Source organism: Leopardus geoffroyi, chromosome D4, assembly GCF_018350155.1.
Source record: "Leopardus geoffroyi isolate Oge1 chromosome D4, O.geoffroyi_Oge1_pat1.0, whole genome shotgun sequence".
NCBI lineage: Eukaryota > Metazoa > Chordata > Mammalia > Carnivora > Felidae > Leopardus > Leopardus geoffroyi.
Window position 1 is genome coordinate 61,825,742 of NC_059342.1, and position 12,612 is coordinate 61,838,353.

Here is a 12,612-nt window from a genome sequence, read left to right on the forward strand (position 1 = left end):
GATCCACTGACTTTGGATTTAGAAAGGAACTTTGAAATGATCTAGATGCACATAAGCCGATGACATCCAGATCTACATCTCTGGCTTCAACCATTCCTCTGAGCTTTGAGCTTTGGGCATGCTTATCCAGCTGTCTGCTGGACATGTCAGTTGGTCGAACTCTGGATACTTTATTTCAACATGTCAGAAATTGGATTCATTGCTTTTTCTAGCCTCTCCTGCTTTGGGTGTTTTATTTAATTAAATCATCACCTGCCAGGTCACCCTAAGCAAGAGCCAGTAGGCCACCCTCTGTTGAATGCAGAAAGCCACATCAAATCTCCCCATCCTCTTCTGCTTCCAGCCCTTAAGGAATGTCTTACCTGGCCTGGAACATTCTTCTCTCTTGCCTGACTGGAAAACTCTACTGGGTTTCTCAGGACCCACTTCAAATGTCACTTCCTCTCTATGGAATTTGTCCTTCACCTGGACTCCCCATACATCATCACCAACTTCCAATATCATTGCTGCTTACATGTTTATGAGCTCTTTTTACTTTATGGTCAGAGAGACTGTGGCCTCTAAAAACTGACTTATCTGAATTCAGGTTCACTCAGTTTATCAATAGCAGAGCCAGGACTAGAAGATATTTCAAACACAGGGCTCATGCCTACATTACCTCTATGATAAAATGTATGCTGGTTTTTTCTTGCTGTTGTTGTTGTTGTTTGTTTGTTTGTTTTCTTTTCAGTGATGGAGAAGTATCTATGGGCTAAATCCATGGTCATCTTTGAGGTTAAAGCTGAACCCCCAAACTTGTGTCCTGTGTTGTGGGTGGCAGGGCAATACCCTGACTGGTAGGCTGGGGAGCGTGTGCATTGAGGGGCTGGGTGGGGATGTTCAGGCCTTGCTTGCAGGACGGCCCATGGAGAGGAAGTGCCACTCCAATTTGTGAGTCACCCATTTCTGCTCCACAGAGGCCTTGTCAAGTACGAGCCTGTCAGCTCTCATCTCCATCTCTCTTACCCCTGGGGCCAAAAGTCAAATTCTGTTTCTGCTCACTTGTTTGATTTTTAGTGGCTCCTCTGGCATCCCCAGCTTCAGAACCTTTAGCAAGTGGCTTCTTTTGAAAGTTTAAGGTGGAAATCTCTGAGCTGGGCCAGTGCTTCTCCCGACAAGTGTGCAATCGATGTGAAACCGCTCACTGGAGGCCATCCAATCCCAAGTCTTGCTAAAAGGCACTTTCAGATGATGGGAAAGGCTCTTAGAGGCCTTTTACAATGGACTAAGCTGGCTTAAAATCGTCACCTTTTTTCTCCTGGGTGACCATTCACCATCACCAACCTCTCTGGCAATCAAAGAAGAATGTGAAGATATAGACAGTAAGGAGATCACTCCTCAATACATACAGGACAGAAGGGGCAGGCAAAAGGGCAATGGCGTGGGAGAAAACTGTGAAGTGTGGGTGGAATCCAGGGGTCTTTGGGCTTTGTTTCTGCCCTTCCAAGTATCCTGTCTTTCTTGGGGTTTTCTGCCTTTGATCCCTGCAGCCACCACCACACCTGGCCCTTCCCTACCAGCCCCCAGGGAACACAAACCCTTTTCCAAAGGGGTCTTCACTAATGTGCTAAAGAAAATGTACATAGAAAATACCACCCACATTGAAAACAATCCAGTTAACTCATGATCACATGTTGATCCTAAGAGCCCCAGAAACAAGCGTGAGAGGTCTTCATCGAACTTCCCCCAGTGCCCTACCCAGCTCTACCCCTTGTCTTGCTTCTTCCCCTATGGGTTTCCTGCCCTTCTGTCAACCATAAGGCCTCTGGGTACCGTTTTGTTTTCTGGCACCTAGAAGATGGTGTGGAGAATCCTTTTGTTCAAATCAAATCAGAGTGGGAAAGAGATCAGTCAGGAGATAGTTGAAAGCTAAATTAAGGCATCAGAGGTAAAGCTAGGCCGCAGTATAAAGATGCAAGAAATATTTAGGAGTCAGAATAGGTGGAATTTGGGGTCCCATTAGATATGAGATGGAAGGGTTGAATCTTCTTTTTCTTGTTTTATAAAATATCTTCTGAACTCAAGCTGGAATCCCCTATACCATGTGCATGTTGGAAATAATATTGCTGAAAAAATTGAAAAAGGGAAGGAAGCAGAGACCGACATAAAGGGTTAAACAGGACTTCTGTTATTAATGAAGATATATGTAATGGCATGTCACTTAAAAAAAAATCTAACTTATGGGAGTGCCTGGGTGGCTCAGTTGGTTAAGCGTCTGACTCTTGATTTAGGCCCAGGTCATGATCTCACAATTTGTGGGATCGAGCCCCAAGTCGGGCTCTGCACTGTGAGCGCAGAGCCTGCTTGGGATTCTCTCTCTCCCTCACTCTCTGACCCTCCCCCATGTGTGCATGGGCTCTCTCTCTCAAAACGAGTGCACTTTAAAAAAATAAAAATAAAAAAATAAAGAATCTAATTATGAAGATATAATTTACATACAATAAAGTGCCCACATTTTAAGTGTATGTCTCACTGAGTTTTGACAAATATATATACCCATATAACTACCATTACAACCAATATGTAGAACATTTCTACACCTCAAAAATTCCCTTGTGCCCTTGCCCACTTAATATCTACTGCCCCCCCCCAAGCCAGCCACTGATTGGCTGTCCCTATAAATTAATTGTGCATGTTTTAAAATAAACAGAACCATATAGCATACAATCTTCTCTCTACAGCCTTCTTTCATTCAGCATTATGTTTTTGAAATTCATCCCCATATAGCATTTCATTTTATTGCTGAGTGAATATGTCATATTTGGACATGCCACAATTTGCTTACCCATTCACCTACAGATGAATGTTTGGGTTGTTGGGGGGTTTAGTTATTACAAATAAAGCTGCTGTGAACATTTATATGCAAGTCCTTGGTGGGGGGCTATACTTCCATTTTCTTAGAGAAATACCTAAGAGGAGAATTGTCATATGGTGGGTACATGTACATTTAACTCTATGAGAAACTGGAAGCTCATTTTTTTTTTTTTTTTTTTTACCAACAGAATGCTTCTTACCATTATTCACCATAATTCAAGGATGAGAAAAAAACAAATTTAGCCCAATCCTACTTGGATTATCATAAAATTTAAATTAGTAGGATCTGAATTAACGAGATTGAGCCATTATAACATGTTAAATTAATCCAAAAATGGTTTGGATTTTTAACTCATATGAAAATAGTGTTTCTAAAAGAATATTACATGTACCAGAAGGGAGAAATTTTGTGAACTTTGTATATTTCCTCCCAGAAAATAACAGCAATATATTGTTATTTTATCAATGGGATTCAATTATATAATGCTGTATAAAAGTGTGAAGTGCTCTATAAACATACATAGGGTATTATTGCATTACTTTAATGGAAGTTGTCAGGGGACTGGTAGTACTGTTTTGCTTATAACATCAAGTGGATCCTGTAAATGCCATGATATCAGCCTTCTGAGTTGACTCAGCCAAAAGCTGAGACGTGTATCGCTAGGTAGGCCAGTGACTTGGAAAATTATAGCTACGCTGTCCTCAAGGGTTCCCCTGCGATCAGGAGACTTCACATTGCCCCTAGGGACCTAACATCTCCAGGAGCTGCCTAATCATTGGCTCAGAAATTTCTTTAGAGGCTGATTGACAGCAGCTGCCAATCTAGATAATCACCAGAGAGCCCCAATTAAAGCTGTGACCATCGATCTCACTGCTAGGATGGAGGACTTTAATATAAATCCACAAGTGGAAAAAAATTACCCCCTGAGAAAAAAGCAGCATTTTTGCAGCAAGCACTATATTATACAGCCATATTATACATTATTTATAATTCATGGATGCATTTTTAACCCATCTTCTGAAATGTTGTATTGTTAGTCTAATAAGGATGGTATTCAGAACCTTTCTTTTTCAATTCTTCACTTTGGAAAGAGACATAGTAAATCTAGAAGAAAATATAAATGAAAGAGTATTTTTAGCACTGACAAAAATAGGACCGTTTTAAAGTAATTTGTACTATTGTCATCGCTGGGGCCTTCATTAGCCACCTATGGAGGAAGCGCCTGATGTTTTCACTAATCCTCCAGATGAGGCCAAGTTGAAAACACACACTCTCTATAGGGATTATGTGAAGATGTTAAAAGTTGGCCAGAAAGGTGACAAGGTATCTTGATAATTGAGACAGTCCTGGAAGTCAACTGGTCTGTCCAACCGTTATGAACTAATGGTGGGTAATCAAACACAGCAGGTCTGCACAGATATTGGCAAATGCCAAACAGCTTCCTGTATGCACAGAATTCAGCTTAATTAGTCACAGAGGAGGACTAGGCACATTTAAACTAATCCAAAAAATCATTATTGTTTGAGTTGCTTACACGAAAACATAAAAACAGTTGCCTTCTTAGGCCAAGCAGTTCCTACCTGCAAAGGGAGGGCATGTGAGACAGTCAACTGACCTTCATACAAAAGAACTGTCCAGAAGATTAATTCTCCCCTTCATTTCTCTTTTTGGTTATATCCCAGCCTTATTTCTCAGTAGCCCTATTTCATCCAGTAGATGATAAATGCATGGTGCATGCTAACTCAAGAGGGGCTACTGACGGGAAATGTAAATAGACTTTTAAAGTGTTTGCATAGTTTTATAGGCGAGGCGCTCAAGGGCTGGGAAAGGGTGATACACACCTGACTGGTAAGGCAGAGCTTTCTATGCCTGTCTCTGTGGCTCTTCCCTAGCAACTAGAACATGATTGGCAAGTGAGGGCTTTCCTGTTGCCCCAGAATGGAAACTAAGGCTCTGAATGGTGAGCAAAAGGCACTTAGTGTCCCACTTTCTAAGTCCATCTCTCCAAGGGGGCTTTAGATGCTTGGGCCGAACCATAACAACATGGGCTTATCAAGAGTTCTAATTCTAGAATCAGCCCCTCCTCCATTCCCATTCACCACCCCTACCCAAAACTCACAGGAGGTTAGCGAGGGTCAGCCTTTCGGTAGCGCCGCATTTGCCAAAGGGGGCTATTGCCTTCCGTGAATAAAACTAAAGAGGTTCTTCCTGCCCACAGACCGTCTTGAAGTAGTATGCCCCCCCCTCTCTAATCATTCACAAAGATGGGTGGTGTCTATGAGAAGACGCATTTCATTTTGTCATCATGCTCAGGCTGTGCGAACTGAACGAGAAAAAGAAACAGTCTCCCCATTTGTGTAGGTGTGATTGGGAGCCACAGCCCTGACCGCCTCCACAGAAAGAGCAAGGAGGCATCTGCATCAGAGGAACATGGTAGGAGAGCCACCAGCTGGGGTTAAGTTGGAATTTTCCATCAAATCTTTTGAGGGATCTTTTATGTGGAAGATGACTGCTTGGGCGTGAGTCCCTTATCAACTCACACATTGGAGCTACTGCCGTCCTCAACAAAATCATAGAAAATGAGACAGAAGACCAGTCAGCCAGCCCAGAAGGCCATGGCTGTACCCAGTTAAATGAAGAGGCACGTGCCCTTTCCTTCTCCCTCCTCCCTGGCCCACATAGAAAGCTCAGCACCCAGATAGGAGGGAAGATGGTGTTTGAAACCACACCCGGCCTCCCTCCACCCCATCCCAAGCACTCAAGGCCAAGGAGCGGTGGCCAGTGTGAGGGCCCATTTCTTCTCTGTCTCTGGATAAAAATCTAGCCAAGATTCTCCACCTTTCTAGGCATCCTCAGGTCATAAAAAGTACCAACATTTTCAATCACAGAGATATGCTCCATTTTAGTAAATAAAATAACCAGTGAAAACAAAATTGTCAAAACATTACTTCATCCAGAGTTAAAGCTCTTCACTCTCCCCAGTCCTGGCCTGCCTCAGGCTTAGAGACCATTGGTGGGTCAGCTTTTTTCCTTTTCTTCCCCCACCTCGCTTGAGGAAAGGTGTTCGCTGACTACAGGTGCAATCAGGCCGTGGTGCTCTTTGGGCAGGGTGGAGTCCTATTGCTAATTCTGTTTCCTGAGTGAAGCTTTCATGAGGGACTCTGTGACATCCCCTCTGGGGCCTCTGGCTGTGGCCCCCTCGATGGGAATGAAGCCCATTTTGGCTCTTGAGTATCTGGAGGCCCTTCCTATTATCCTTCCAGGCAGTCTTCCCCAGGAGAACCCAAGATGACCCCATGCTAACTCTTCTTCCCTCCTTCCCTAACGTGGGCTGTGTGGTCCCTCAAACACCCTCATCCACCCAGCACCCACTGTTCATGGAAGCACAGTTTGCTTCTTCCCGACAGTCCCCATTCTGTTGCCAAAGACCCTTTCAGCACTGTCTTGGCCGTGGCTTTTTTTCGGACCAATTTGATAGAGATGCAAATGATTTTTGTCTGGTGGAACAGATAATCTCAGTGGGTTATGATTTGTGGCCATCATGGAATACTGACAGGTTCTGTATCTAACTCAGCAATCTTATCCTAACATTGCTATAAATACTTAGCTTTTCAAATACTCCTTGGAATGATTTTAACATCCTAGTGGTTCCTTCATTAACTAATGAGTTGAATAAAATCTTTGACTTGTGTTCATTTTATATCTGAAAGAGAGTGATAATTTTACCTTTTCGAAAATTAGTTCTTCATAAAATTCAAGTCCCAACACTCTCTGCTAAGAAATTCTACTACCACTAATATTTGATGATAGTACTGACTTACACGTCTGTAGCAATTTGTAGGCTGCAACTTCCTTTCTGCAGTGAGAATCTTCTTGAGGAAAGAGACTCTGGCTGTCTTGAGCACCACTGCATCCCTTCTTCCTGGCAGAATCTCTAGTAAATAATAGGAACTCCGTAAATATTTGCTGTGAGTCTCATTTGATGTTCTTATAACCCTGCAAGGTAGGTAGAGAGATCCTCTTTCTTCATTTCACAGATTAAATGTATTTGGGTGGCTTGCCCAATGTCACACAGGTGGTCAGTTAAGAAAGTTGGGATTCAATTCAGGCCTTTTTATTTCTAGGGCGATGCTTTTTTCCAGTGTACCACAATTGTGTCTCATTTTATCAACATGTACTTAATACTCCCATACAAATTAGAAATGCCTCCTGGCTAAAAGCTTCCTTAAGTGACCACTTCTTGTTAAAATGTTCTAAAAGAAATTTTTAAACATAATCCAACCTATAAAACTTCCCAATTCATACTCATAAGCATGAAGTTATCTAAGGTCATGGCAATAATATCTAGAGAAATTTGAGGAGGAGGATTTGTTATTGAAACAGTGGGAAGTATTTTTGCCTCAGAATGGCAGTGTGTCGTGGTTTAAGAAAAATCCAAATGTATGGAGCCTTTGTTCTCCAAGCAAGGCACAAATTAACGCCGGAAAATCAGAAGCCAGTTCCAGTCTGCAGCTGGAATTTCCCTCAGTAAATGTTCTTATTTCTTTGAAAGCCAGTGGAACCCCCGACCCTCCTGAAAAAGAAATCAAACAAACAAAACAGAGAAGGTGTGTGTCCCTTCAAAATATGCTTGAGTCTTCATTTCTTTCCATTCCCATTGCCAGTGCCCTATTATAAATCATTATCCGTTCTTATCTAAATTGCAAAAATCCCCTCGCTGATCTCCCTGCACCTGTTCTTATGCTTCCCTCACATCAACACAAGTAAAGCGATTTTTAAAAAAACACAATCTGATCTTGTTTCACCCTCACTGTGGCCTCCCACTGCTCCTAGATAAACCTAATTCCTTAATGTGGGCTAGAGGTCTCCCACAACTCCGCCTTGCCTGACTCTCTTTCCAGTTACTCACCCTTGCTCACTTGAGACCTTTCCCATCTCAGAGCACTTGCACATGCTAATCCCCCTTCCTAGAAAGTTCTACCTTTGCCCTCACCTACGGCATCCCCCGTCCAGTCTCAGTGGCAGTACCAGTCTCTTGGAGAAGACTCCTGCACTTCTCCAGGCCCTGCGTCACACTGTGATTGCTTTTTCAGCATCTGTCTTCCCTCCAGACTATGGCTTCACTGAGGCCAGACTTGCCATCTACCTCGTCTGCAGCCCTGGGGCAATGCCTAGCATTGTGTCTCAACAGTTCTAAGATGCGCATTTTGTCACTGTTAACATCTCTGAAATCAGGATATAACTTTCAACCATTGGTATGTCATAGTTCATTCCACAGCATTTTTATTTCCTAATGCAGGTAAAACAATTGAGTGTAATACAACTAAGATTATCTTACATTTGGGGAAACCTGGTGGTTGGTACAAGAATGACTACTGGTAACAAAAAGCCTATAGTTACTTGGCTTTTGGCCTGAGTGCAGAAATTCTACTACTTATGGCTGGAAGGCTGGGTTCTTGGAAGGCTGTTTGCAAGTTCAAAAGCAAGACAGTCAACTGCTGTTTCCTCCACGGGTAGGACCGCCCTGGTGCTTTTTTGCCTGAGTACTAGCTAGATGCTATGCGTGTTGGAAGCTCATGGGAGAAGAGCACTGTATCTGGGATAATTCGTGTTGGCTACTGCCTGCTGCTCTGGTGTCTGCTGATTCAACGTCTGTCAACGCAACTTCATATCCCAAACACTGCTGTCAGCACCTGCTCTGCCAAAGCCTATGTCACGTCAGCTGCCCCGGCTCAGATCAGCTGCCCCCGACACCGTCCTCCTTGTACTCCATATAGTGCTTCTCTCAGCTAACCAAACAGAGCGGCCCTTTGGTGCTCACAAGATACTTTACCCTGTTATACTTTCAGATGCCTCTGTTGGGAGCCCAGGCATAGCCCTGGGAGAGAAGAAGGGAACTATGGAACGCTTGATCACTCATCATATTCCTGCCTTGACCATTGGTTCAGAGCCCTAAAGCTACCACAATGGTTGAATCACATTTCCTTGGAATCCAAGAGTAACTCTGGAGTAATTCTAACAGAGAAGGAGATCTACAGGGCCTAACAAATTCCAGTTTTGCCTTTACATAAAACATTAGCTCATTTTTCCCCTTCTTGGGAATCGGCTCTTCCTCTGGTAGAGGTTGTTCCATCCTGATTATTTATGGAGAAAACTCTCTCCTTATCCATGGCCATGTCTCAGCCCTAGCACAAGAAGGCATAAGTAGAACAGGTTTGTTCAATTGACTGTGGCCTTGATAAGTTGCAGCCATGATTGACGAGGCTGCTATTTCTGGGTGTCCTCTCCCATCATTACCCTGCCTGGGGCTTTACAAAATAGCTGGGTTGTATCCCACTGACAGAATCTTTTAGCCACTTTCAATTCTGCCAAGGAAATACAGACATGGGCCTTCAGCTTCTAAATTAACTTTGATTCTCTCCAGACCCTGGTCCCCTTTAGGTCACAAAGCATCTTAAAGTGATCTGAACATTTTCATTTAAAAGAAAAGAGAGAAAGAAAAAAAAAAAAACATGAGGGAGAAATAATTGAGACAAATATGACAACGAATTAACACCTGCAACAAATAAAGATCTTATTCAAGGGGCGCCTGGGTGGCGCAGTCGGTTGGGCGTCCGACTTCAGCCAGGTCACAATCTCGCGGTCCGTGAGTTCGAGCCCCGCGTCGGGCTCTGGGCTGATGGCTCAGAGCCTGGAGCCTGTTTCCGATTCTGTGTCTCCCTCTCTCTCTGCCCCTCCCCCGTTCATGCTCTGTCTCTCTCTGTCCCAAAAATAAATAAACGTTGAAGTTACCAAATGTTTAAAAGAAAAAAAAAAAAGATCTTATTCAAAATGTAAGAAAAATTAAGATCCCAATAAATAATTGAGATTTGTCTAAACTTTCCAGCCCTAAATGGAAGCAAAGACAGAAATATCTGGTTACAGGGCGCCACTGAACCGTGGCTCACAGAGGACTCTCCCCTCAGGTGCAGCACACTGGGCTGGAGCCAAAAGTCATGTGTGGATGAGAATCCAATAAGCCAGAGAGGAATATCTGATGAGGTTGCCTCACCTGAGGGACCAAGGGCATATGTCAAAAGCTAAAATGTTTGGAGGGGGTTGGACAGAAAGATGTGCTGTGCCTATAGACATTAGGGTCCCCTAAGAAAACCAACTGAAATTACCAAATGAAAACTTAAAAAAAAATTTTTTTATTTATTTTTGAGAGACAGAGAGAAAGAGCACAAGTGAGGGAGGGGCAGAGAGAGAGGGAAACACAGGATCCAAAGTAGGCTCCAGGCTCTAAACTCTCAGCACAGAGCCTGACATGGGGCTTGAACTCAGGAGCCGCGAGATCATGACCTGAGCCCAAGTCCGGTGCTTAACCGATTGAGCCACCCAGGCGCCCCTCCAATGAAAACTTTAAAATAGGGACTAATAACATCACTTGTGATACTAGAGAATGATCTCAACATACATCAGAAATTTTGACAAGCATCTGATCTTCAAGCATCAAATCTTCAACCATTGGGCATCCAGTTGAAGGAAATATCCAAGGCAAAGGGCACTCCTAATTCCTGTGGGGGTACAGGCTAGAGGCCAAACTGGGCCATGAGCGAACAGGGACCTCTTCACTTGAAAATGCATTTGCTACCATAGAAAAATCTTTGGGAATCAGCTGTGCGGGCAGCATAGGGGAAATCTGTCACATTCAACAGGAAGCCCAGGAGAGCAGGGTGTTTGTCTTAAGTGGTTTTACTCTTCTGTGATATGGTCAGAATTTCCCTCATGGGGAAGACAGAAGTACAGGAAGGCTGTCAGACACAGATACAGAAGGGAGGCTAAGCCAGACAGTGATTTGGGTATAGAAACTTTGTTAATATAAAGGTCCCCTCGTAGAAGACCTCTTCTGATAGACATCTATGTTCCTAAACTAAAATGACATGGTCAACCAGCCCTCCAGTTGAAGACTGAAGATTTTAAGTCTATCCAAGTAAGACCTAAGAAGAACTCGCCCACCTTACTTTTCGGCAAATACAGGACACACACACACACACACACACACACACATACTATTTTTTGAAAGCTTATTTATTTATTTTGAGAGAGACAGAGACAGTGCAAGTGGGGGAGGGGCATAAAGAGAGGGAGAGAGAGGATACCAAGCAGACTCCATGCTGTTAACGCAGAGCCTGACGTGGGCCTTGAATTATGAAACCGTAAGATCATGACCTGAGCTGAAACCAAGAGTCAGAGACTTAACTGACTGAGCCACCCAGGTGCACCCCCACCCCCCAACACACTCTATTAAAAAAAACTTTCTGTGACATAGAAGATAAATGTAGCATTGAGAGACAAAGACATTTTTACATATATATTTCATTCAAGCCATGGAAGTAAATTTTAGAGAAAGTCTGCTTTACACCCTGGAGGAAATAAGAGCAAAGATTTTAAGAAGAGATAAAAGACAAGATGGTAAAACAATATATTCACATGTTCTGAGGTAGTTCATTAAAGACACTGCTACAGAATAATCTGATAACTGTTAAAGGCAGAACTAACCACAGAAAATCAGATCTGTAACATGGAGGATAAACTTGAGGTGGTCTCTCATGATAGGAGGGAAAAGACACTAAAAAGACATTAAAGTAATAGAAGAAACATAAATGGAAGAATCAGAAAATGAAGAGTCCACATGTAGGTCTGCTACTTACTTGCTCTAAAACTGTTTCTCCTGAGTTATAGGTGTTACTCCAAATCTAAAATGAGCTGACTTCAATACTAGTCTCTAGGGTACTGAGAGGATTGACTGAGACAACTATCATAAAGTGCCTAGCATTGAGAAAGCATCAAATAAACAGTAGTTGCTCTTGCTACTATTACTACTACCATTACTCCTCCTCCTCCTCCTCCTCCTCCTCCTCTACTATTTCCATTATTATTACTAAATAAACAAAGACAGGGAGGCATGGAGAAAAAAATCAGTACTATTGACTATGGTCTATGTACCCGGACGATCAGCTGGATTTTGTCTATAGATATTTTTTTCCCAAGAAGACCTCAGAGCTGCTAAATTCCCTGAATCCATTTTCTAAGGATATCTGGCTTCATGCATAAATTATACATACATAAGTTATAATTTTATGGATATAAAATATTTGTCTAAAACTTTTCCCATAACTCTGCACACAGAGCTTCAGTCTTCTGACACTGAATGTTGCAATGGAGAAATCAGAGGCCAGTTTGATTTTTTTTTATATGGAATATATTACATAGGATAAAAATTACAGCTACCACACTATCCTTATGGTTCTGTAACTTGAGATATGGGTCAGGTTTTTTGTTTTTGTTTTTGTTTTTGTTCTCAGGCTGCTGCTGCTGCTTCTTCTTCTTCTTCTTCTTTTCTTTTTCTTTCAGGACTGAGTGCTCTGCTGACCTGCAGGCTCAGCTCTGGGTTTATTACAGGGAAGTTTTTCTATGATATCTTACAATGCATTCAATGTGCTTAGGTTAGTTGGCCTTTATCTTCCATGTCCATCCCTTTTCTAACAATTAATAAACATCGTCTTTCCATTTTCCTTAGTTACTCATGCTCTGGGTTCTGGCTATTACAGCTTCTAAGGTGACTTCTCTTTCAATAGTTTTATTATTGTGTTCAGTTTCTTTCCTAAACATTGACAGTTCTCTTTTTCCCCTTTCCCTATCTTACAGTCTCTTCCTTGAGTTCTTTTCTCTCCCTTGTGCTTCTTTCCCAAAGGAGCCATGTTCTTTTTAACTTC

The 12,612-nt window shown here is 42.6% G+C and overlaps 1 long non-coding RNA gene across 2 annotated transcripts in view; it reads right to left on the reverse strand.

The window, feature by feature from the left end:
• LOC123593304 overlaps window positions 1-12,612 on the reverse strand; it is a 536,358-nt gene that overhangs the window by 182,786 nt on the left and 340,960 nt on the right. For both annotated transcript variants that reach the window (XR_006710246.1, XR_006710243.1), the window contains exon 4: window positions 6,676-6,788. This is a non-coding gene — a long non-coding RNA (uncharacterized LOC123593304). The remainder of the gene's footprint in view (window positions 1-6,675; window positions 6,789-12,612) is intronic.